Source organism: Pseudorca crassidens, chromosome X (genome assembly GCF_039906515.1).
Source record: "Pseudorca crassidens isolate mPseCra1 chromosome X, mPseCra1.hap1, whole genome shotgun sequence".
Classification (NCBI taxonomy): domain Eukaryota; kingdom Metazoa; phylum Chordata; class Mammalia; order Artiodactyla; family Delphinidae; genus Pseudorca; species Pseudorca crassidens.
In genome coordinates, this window is record NC_090317.1 from 107,260,865 (window position 1) to 107,270,346 (window position 9,482).

The window sequence follows — 9,482 nt, forward strand, 5'->3', positions numbered from 1 at the left end:
TTCCTTCCTTTTCTTGTCTTTTTTTATTACATTACATAGGGTTTACAGTACAATTTATAATTGTACTGTACAATTTTGATAAAGAGTAGTGAGAGGGGACGTCCTTGCCTTGTTCCCCATCTTAGGGGGGAAAGTCTAGTTTTTCACCATTATGATATTAATTGTAGTCTTTTTGAAGATGTTTTTTATCAAGTTGAAAAAATTTCCCCTCCATTTCTAGTTTACTGAGAGTTTATCATGAAAGGGTGTTGTATCTTGTTGAATGTTCTTATTGCATCCACTAATATGATCGTATGATTTTTCTGCTTCAGCCTGTTGATGTAATGAATTACATTAATTGACTTTAAAATTTTGAACTACCCTTGGATACCTGGAATACACATTTGGTTGTGGTGTATAATCCTTTTTATACATCGTTGAATTTTATTTCCTAATATTTTGCTGAGGATTTTTGAATCTATGTTCATGAGAGATATTGATTGGTAGTTTTCCTTTCTTGTAATGTCTTTGCCTGGGTTTGGTATTAGATAATGCTGACCTCATAAAATGAGTTACGAGGTGTTCACACTGCATCTATTTTTTGGAACAGATTGTAGAGAATTGGTATCATTTGTTTCTTAGATGTTTGGTGAAATTCAATAGTGAAACCATTTGGGCCTGGTCCTTGCTATTCTGGAAGGTTATTAATTATTGATTTCAATTTCTTTAATAGTTGTAAGTCTACTCAGATTGCCTATTTCCCCTTGTGTGAGTTTTGGTAGATTACGTCTTTCAAAGAATTGGTCCATTTCACCTTTTATCAAATTTGTGGGTGTAGAGTTCAAAATACAGTTGACACTTAAACAATGTGGTGGTTAGCGGCACAGACTCCTTGTGCAGTAAAAAATCCACACATAACTTTATAGTAGGCCCTCCGTATCCATGGTTCTGCATTCACGGATTCAACCAACTGTGGATCATGTAGTGTTGTAGTATTTATTGAAAAAAAAACCTGTGTATAAATGGACTTCTGTAGTTCAAACCTGTGTTGTTCAAGCGTCTACTGTATTCTTTTATTATCATTTTACTGTCCATGGGATTAGTAGAGCTGGTTCCTCTTTCATTTCTGATACCAGTAATTTGTGTCTCCTCTCTTTTTCTTTTTTTGTTTAAACCCTAACCAGCCTTGATTTCAATGGCAGAGCTCCAGCAACCTGGAAGCACCTCACCGAGCCTCTCAGTGGAGTGGGAAGGGGCAGGGAATTGGAACTCAGAGGCTCAAATCTTAGAGAAGGGCTGATGGCAAGCCCGGGGAGAGGCTGCATGACTGTGGGGAGTCCCCTAGCGCAGGTCGTGGGCCATGAACATGCCCCTGGCCCTGCGCAGGATGGGGTCCTTGGCAGCATCACTGGGGTGCTCCTTGGACGGGATCTCCAGCAGCGCTGCAGTGAAGCACTGGTGGGCATCGAGCACATGCTGCATCTCTCTGCGATGTACTGGTTGATGAGGATGATGCCGATGTCCTCCCGATTTAGAAACCACCGGAAAGTGTCTTCCGTCTCATTGATGGTAGTATCCTTCTCCACCACCAGGAAATTAGGGTGGCGGTTCTTGTTAAGCTCCCCTATGCCACCCAGCAGGAAGCCAGTCACCGTGTCCTCGTCTCCCATCACCACAATTAGCTTCCCCCTCTCCGCCATCCTCACAGTCAGCAATACTTCAAATATTTTACTTTATTCTCTTTTTGCTTGGATAGTTTCTGAAGATAAGTTCGATTTAATTGTTCTTATTCCTCTGTTGGTAAGACATTATTTTCTCTGGCTTCTTTCAAGATTTTCTGTTTGTCTTTGATTTTCTGCAGTTTGAATATGATATGCCTAGATATCAAATTTTGGGCATTTATCCTGTTTGTTGTGCTCTGAGCTTCCTGGATGTGTGGTTTGGTGTCTGTCATTTATTTTTGGAAAATTCTCAGCCTTTATTTATTTTAACAACTTTATTGGAGCATAAGTGCTTTACAATGGTGTGTTAGTTTCTGCTTTATATTCTTAGCCTTTAAAACTTCAAATATTTCTTCTGTTCCTTTCTTTCTTCTCCTTTTGGTATTGATATTACATGTATATACACTTTTTGTAATTGTCCCACAGTTCTTGACTATTCTGTTCAGTCTTTTTCATTCATTTTTTTTCCTTTTGTATTTCAGTTTTGGAAGTTTCTATTGATCTATCTTCAAGTTCACTGATTCTTTATGAGTGAATCCATCAAATACATTCATCATTTCTGTTATAGTGTTTTTGATTTCTAGCATTTTCTTTTGATTCTTTCTTAAAGTTTTCATCTCTCTGCTTACATTACCTACCTCTTCTTGCATTTGTCTACTTTTTCCCTGAGAATGCTTAGCATATTAACTGTAGCTATTTTAAATTCTCAGTCTGATAATTCCATATCTGAGTCTGGTTCTGCCATATCTGAGTCTGGTTCTGATGCTTCCTTTGTTCATTCAGAGTGTGCTTTTTGTCTTTTAGTACGACTTGTGATTTTTTTTTATAGCCAAACATGATGTACTGGGTAAAAGGAACTGAGGTAGTATGAGGTTTAAATTTATCTGACTAGGAGGTACACTGTGTATACTTTTTGTTGCAATTGTGGTGTCAGAAGCTAAAATTTCCTCTGGTGTCCTTGCTTTTTCTGTTTGTCTCTCTAGTTTGGAGGGCAGGAGTTTCCCTATGAGCTCCATTCTCTGATGAATACAAGAATTGTTGATTTTTACCTTGAGGAAAGCTCTCTCTTTTTCTAAAAATAAATTTATTTACTTTTGGCTGTGTTGGGTCTTCGTTGCTGTGCACGGGCTTTCTCTAGTTGAGGCAAGCGTCGGCTACTCCTCCTTGCAGTGCGTAGGCTTCTCATTGCGGTGGCTTCTCTTGTTGCGAAGCATGGGCTCTAGGCGCACAGGCTTCAGTAGTTGTGGCATGTGGGCTCAGCAGTTGTGGCTCGCGGGCTCTAGAGCGCAGGCTCAGTAGTTGTGGCACACGGGCTTAGTTGTTCTGCGGCATGTGGGATCTTCTCGGACTAGGGATTGAACGTGTGTCTCTTGCATTGGCCGGCGTATTCTTAACCACTACGCTGCCAGGGAAGTCCAAAGCTCTTCTTGTGAGTACTTCGAAGCTCTTTATGTGTCAGACCTAAAACTGGAAGTCAGGACCATTTCTTTTTTAAGAGTAGACTTTCTATTCTGACTTAACAAGTAGTCTTCAGATGCAATCTTTGGGGTTTTTTTTGTACTTGGCCTTAAATTTCCAATATAATTCCTACTATCTATATTCTCCAACGTACTGTTGATTAAGTTTAGGCTTGCTACTGTTGAGTTCTAGACTACCAATGGCCCATGTCAATTTTTGAAGAACATATTTGACTTTTATGCCATGCTGAATTATTGTGAAAATCCACCCACCCCAGAAGTCCCCCAGGATTTGGAAGCATCAACTACCTCTGGCACTGGGGACAAAGAGTTGAGCCTCTGAGTTTCCAATCAGCTTTTTGGTTCCTTTGATCTTAATCATGATCGTATAACCAAGATTTATTTAATGAAGCCTGAAAGCTCTTGCTTCCATTTGTAATTGCAATATCCAGACATTGGAACGGAATGGAAGGAATCGAGAATCATTTTCTAGCCTGGTTTTCTCTATTTTATTCTGTCTCTAAACAGTCTGTGCCTCATGGCAAGCAGTCTTTGCTATGGAATGAACTGTGTCCCCCTACAGTCATATGTTTAACCCTAGCCGCCCCCCCCCCCACCATGAGACTCTATTGGAGGTAAGGCCTTTAAGGAGGTGGTAAAGGTCAAATGAGGTCATAAGGGTGGAGCTCTAATCTGATAGAACTGATGTCCTTATAAAAAATGAAGAAGCACCAGAGATCGATCTCATCTCTCTCCATCTCTCTCTGTGCCACGTGAGGACTCAGCAAGAAGGTGGCCATCTGCAAGACAGAAAGAGGGCTCTCACCAGACACTGAACCCTGCCGGAAACTTGATCTTGAATTTTCCAGCCTCCAAAACTTTGAGAAAATAAATTTCTGTTGTTTAAGTCACCCGGTCTATGACATTTTGTTATGGCAGCCGTAGAAGACCAAGACAGTCCTTTGTTGACTAATGTAACTGGGTTTACTGAGAAGTTTCAGCTTGGTGCAAAATCAAGATAAAGTGGCTTCAGTGTTTCCAATTACTGCCTTCTCTCGTGTACTGTTGGATCTCCCTTTCCAGTACAGCAATATGATCTTATGAAGATTCCCTAGCTTTGTGGCCACTTCTGGGTATAAAAATTTAGTTCAAATTAAAGCATTAATTTCAAAGTTGTTTTAAATCTCATCTCCTTTCCTTATCCTCAGGTCAGGCTTGAGTGGCAGTCCTGACTATGAGATTTGAGATGGAAGGTGTTGGCAGGGTCTGGCTCTGAGACACCTTTTTCCTCTCTCTTTAATAACCCTCTCTGTGGCTATTCCTGCCTCTCTAATACTGACGGGCTGAAGATGCCCTCTGTGTGGCAATGCTGAAATATCGATCTGATCATTGGACATACATCTAGGTTCTTCGTGGGTCTCCAAGAAGCCTCTCTACTATGCTGTTCCCTGACAGATGAGGTCCCCATTTAGCAGAACATCCTACAGCCGCCTGTTGCTAAGGTGCCTCACCTGGTAGCCAGCCTCCTTGATTGGGCTATTAGCAAACTTGCTCTAGCCAGGTAATCTTGGTAGTGACCACTGGAAATTCATATATTTTCGCATGCCAAAAGGAGGGAATTCAGACTGCTCTATCGCCCTCCCTCTCTCTCCAGTCATCCATATGTGTTTAAGCCTATTCTTCCTTCTCAGATAAGTACACAAATGAAATCCTAAATTATGTTTAAGATTTTGATTTATGTCAAAAGAGATCTTCAGGAATAAAGAAGACCCCTTAAAACAGGGACCAATTAACAGGCTTGTGAACTCATTTTTGTAACTATTACCTTATCCTCTAATTCTTAAATTGTTACTCAACTTCCACAGGATGAATCTTTTACTTTACTCAACAAATATTTATTGAGTACCCAAGGTATGCAAGGCGCATAAATAAAAATGTTCAAGATTGTTCCTGCCCTCAATATATCTAAGGAGAGCTGAAATAGATAAATATTGTTAATCTCAAGGTAAAAGATGACAGGTGACATAAGACAGTGTTAAGAGAATTCAAAAAAGGAATAAATAACTATTTTGATTTATCCAGGAAAGACTTAGAGAATGGAACATTTGAGCTGCATAGGAGTTGTATATTCAGAGAAAGAAAAGATATTCTAGATTATAAAACAAAAACATACAAACAAAAGCGATGAAATGGAAAAAACACTTGAAATTGTTGGGGAAAAGATATATATTTTAGTGTATCCCTCTTTGATGTTAAAGTAAATATTGGAAGTGGAAAGATACAAGAATAAAAAGAAGGCATGAAGAAGTAATAAGAACTAATTAAGCAGTTGGATTTTCCCACCTTTAAGTAGGTTCGTGTAGCACTTTGCACAGAGTGAATACTGAAAAAGATGTTTTAGCAACTTGACTGCTAAATCCCAACTACGCTTAAACATCTCATTCTTTTCTACTAAATTAATAGACATTAGAATAAGGAGTTTTGAAAGCAGCTTTACATCTTTCTATTTTTTTCTCAGTTGAGCAACTATTCACTATGTATGTCTAGCCACCATGAGAAATACAAAATCTGTAACATAATCTCACCCTACAAGGAGCTTAAATTTTATTTTTTCCTTTCCCTGATTTGTTTTGTTTTTGCAAAGATAGCAAAATAACTGACACTAATGAGCCTAATTCAATTATAATTTATTATTAACCACACCCCCTACTGTTACTGTTCTTCTCCCTCCTTTGCTTAAGAAAACGTAGGAATAATTTCTGACATAATGTTAACCTGAGTTGTTACTTCTGGTTATTTACTGGAACAGAATGGTTTTATTTTGGTTCTTTTGTCACTGAGAGCCAAAAATGACTTTTTGAATTTCTAATTGGCATATTCTTTCTCTGTGATTTCCATGAATTTTCAGTGACTACTTTTATCAACTATATAGGTATGGCTTATATATAATTTCATTTTCAGAATGAACTGCTAATCAAAATGCTTTTCCCATTTCAAAAACAAAGATAGACTAGGTATAAGAAAGTAGGTAAAATAAGGCCCCTTTATTACAGAAATTTTAATTTTAGCGAGATCCCTTACGTCATCTATTCCAGTTTAATTGTCCTAACCTTTTGTGTTGATTACCTTGGGCAAGGCACGTTTGAACAAACTTAAGGCAGAGAGAGGCTTGTTAACAACAGTCCATTCCTCAGCAGATGGTAACCACATCCTATTTGACAATATACATGCTACCTGTAGATGTCACTATACCCTTATAATTCCTCTCAGTGCAGTGACCTATTCATTCCCCTCCACACCCCCCACTTCAGAGTTACAGGAATGAATATTTGAAGAGATCCTGAATTTCTGTTTTCTAAACAGAGAATTGAAAGGTGAGATTTCCCAGAATATAAAATACAAAATTGCAAAGCAGCAATCTCAGAGACAGACAGGTGCGCGCACATGCACACACCTGCCACCCCCAAAGGGAGTGCTTTCAAAGGTAGATAATTACATTTACCACCTATGTTTCATTAGTCAATTGGATAATCTTTCAGGTTAGAAACAAGATCAAGGCAAGGGGCTTCCCTGGTGGCGCAGTGGTTGAGAGTCCGCCTGTCGATGCAGAGGACACGGGTTCGTGCCCCGGTCCAGGAAAATCCCACATGCCGCGGAGCGGCTGGGCCCGTGAGCCATGGCCGCTGAGCCTGTGCGTCCGGAACCTGTGCTCCGCAACGGGAGAGGCCACAGCAGTGAGAGGCCCGCGTACCGCAAAAGATCAAGGCAAGAATGTGGCTATTACCTCTCTTTTCTTCTTTATTTACAAATAATCTGTAAAATCTTATCCTAAAAATAAAATCATGTTTCAACGACTGTTCACTCATAAGATCTTAGAAGAGTTGAATAAAATGGATTTCCTGTTTTTCGTTTTCCTGCGGTACGCGGGCCTCTCACTGTCGTGGCCCCTCCCGTTGCGGAGCACAGGCTCTGGACGCGCAGGCTCAACGGCCATGGCTCACGGGTCCAGCCGCTACGCGGCATGTTGGATCCTCCCAGACCGGGGCACGAACCCGTGTCCCCTGCATCGGCAGGCGGACTCTCAACCACTGAGCCACCAGGGAAGCCCGGATTTCCTGTTTTAAAAAAAGGATGTGAAAATGATGCTTTCATGGATTAATTAATGGCAGAAGAAATATAAACAAATATGCCTAGTTTTAAGAATAGGTTTTTGCTTTGGCAGCCTTTTGCCTGGGCAACCAAACACTGGGCCCAGTTTTTTGTTTATTGGGCAGTCAGGTCCCCTTTTGTCAATCTGGGCCTAGTGATCACTTTATCACCACTTGTAGCATACCAAAGTGTTCCAGATGGGAAGAGAAGGATACTCAGACGTGACTTGGGCCTTGAAAGTCATCCTTAGCATAACTGCAAAAGGCAGATCTCCCCCAGTAAGAAAAACACAGCCCAAGCTGAAGCAGTAAATGATCTCAGCTTTTCAAATCCAAAGAGAGTTGGAGAAAGGGAGCGTCAGTTAATTAAAATCAGCTTTTCAGGTAGGAATGTGAATGTCCAGGCTATCCTCTGGTTCATGCTGATTGCCAAAGGGCACGGCTCAAAAAACAACCCTCTACTGGATCAACAGGAGGATTACGGAGTCATAACCTTCTACACATAGACCCAGAAGAGAGGAAAAATCAAAGAGAGAAAAAAATCAAAATCAAAATCATGTAGTTAGAATGACCATGAGTGAAAAAGTAAGAAAATAAAAATAAAGTAAGGTGTGCAGAATGGAAAAGTCTGAAATAAACCCTATATATGGCTATGGATTTGGACAGAAGTCAATAATAGCAAGGCCTAATTGGAGTTGGGGTAGCCACTGCCAATGCTATGAAGGCCTTACATTGTAGCTATTTGTAAATATGCTTCTTACTCGTCGTTAGTGACTCCTTACAGGGCTAAAACACAGCCTATTCATCTTGGTTCCCCCATAGCACCTAGCAAATCACCTGGTACCTACTGGATTCTCAAAAAACATTTATTTATTAAATAAACTGAAAGCAAAAGCTATCCAGTGGGAAAAACAAACAGAATGTAGATAGTTCTTGGATGCTGTCAATAAAAAAGAATAGGATGTCAAAAACTAGTTTGAACGTCTCAATTTGGAGATAGTGAAAAAGTTGGTATTGTTGTCAGACACTTGGAATGCAGAAGGGAGATTCAATTTGCATATGAGAGATTCATTTCCTTTGAGAATATATGGGGATGGTCCATATTTGATGGAGGAATATAAAATAGACTGGGCTTAAATCTAACCGGTTGGAAATATAAGATGTTAAGAAAGAAGCTGGAGAGGAAGATTTGGGATTCCTAGGTGGAGAGAACACATTTAAATCTTCAGAATGAATGAGACCCCCGAGGAAATGTGTATAACATATTATGCATATGAAGAAGGTCAAAAACTAAAGATTTTTGGATATCTGGAGTCAGAAGGTGGGAGAAGAAGGTGGAATCAGAGCCAGCTGAAGAGAAAATAGTGCTATACTAGCTGAGAAAAGAAAATTGCCAAAAAGGGAACCATATTACTACAATAATGAACAATATATAATAAAGAATTTAGATGGATAATTTAAAAAGAGCAAACAAACCCCTTTACTAATTTTTTCCAACAGGTCTTTAGTAGTTGCCTAAGAGAGCTGCCTTACTATGATATATAAGTTAGATATTTTGACAGTTCCTCCAGGAAGGAGTTGGAGGGGTCGGGGGGAGGTTAGTGGGCTAAGTGGTGAGGAAATGGAAACCATATATATAGGCAGAGGGTGTAAATGAAAGATCTCTTAACAGATTGATTATGTAAGGTCAAGGTATATGGATTCACTTTTTTTCACTTGGTGGTCCTTTGCCTTCTCCATGGACAACTGAATTAGAACTGAAACTACACTAACTTCATATATGGATAGCTGAGAGAAGGAAGATACGGCACTAAAACATTTATCCATGATTTTTACATTAAGAGAAAACAAATATTTATTTAATTTAAAGGTTCTTATACCTCATTTTTCGGGGCGAGGGGGAGTATGGGATGGGCTATTCTGAGTCTTTTGAAAGCTATGCTCCCCCCAGAAGAAAATGCACATTCACACTGAAAATTACATGAAATTAGAGAAGATCTACAAATCCCTTCCAAAGATCCCAGTGTAAGAAGCCCTAACTTAGCAAACAGTCTGCAAATTCATTGAACCTGATGCTTAAAGTGAGAAGCGCACAGTAGGATGAGGAGTCCTGAGTTGTAGTTTCACTGTTCCCAGTTCAGCTGTGTTATCAGGAAGAAATACTATGATCTTCTTAG

The 9,482-nt window shown here is 39.7% G+C and overlaps 1 pseudogene; it reads right to left on the minus strand.

The window, feature by feature from the left end:
* Positions 1–1,193: 1,193 nt before the first annotated feature.
* On the minus strand, positions 1,194–1,683 carry LOC137216927 (V-type proton ATPase subunit F pseudogene; annotated as a pseudogene).
* Between the last annotated feature and the right edge of the window lie 7,799 nt (positions 1,684–9,482).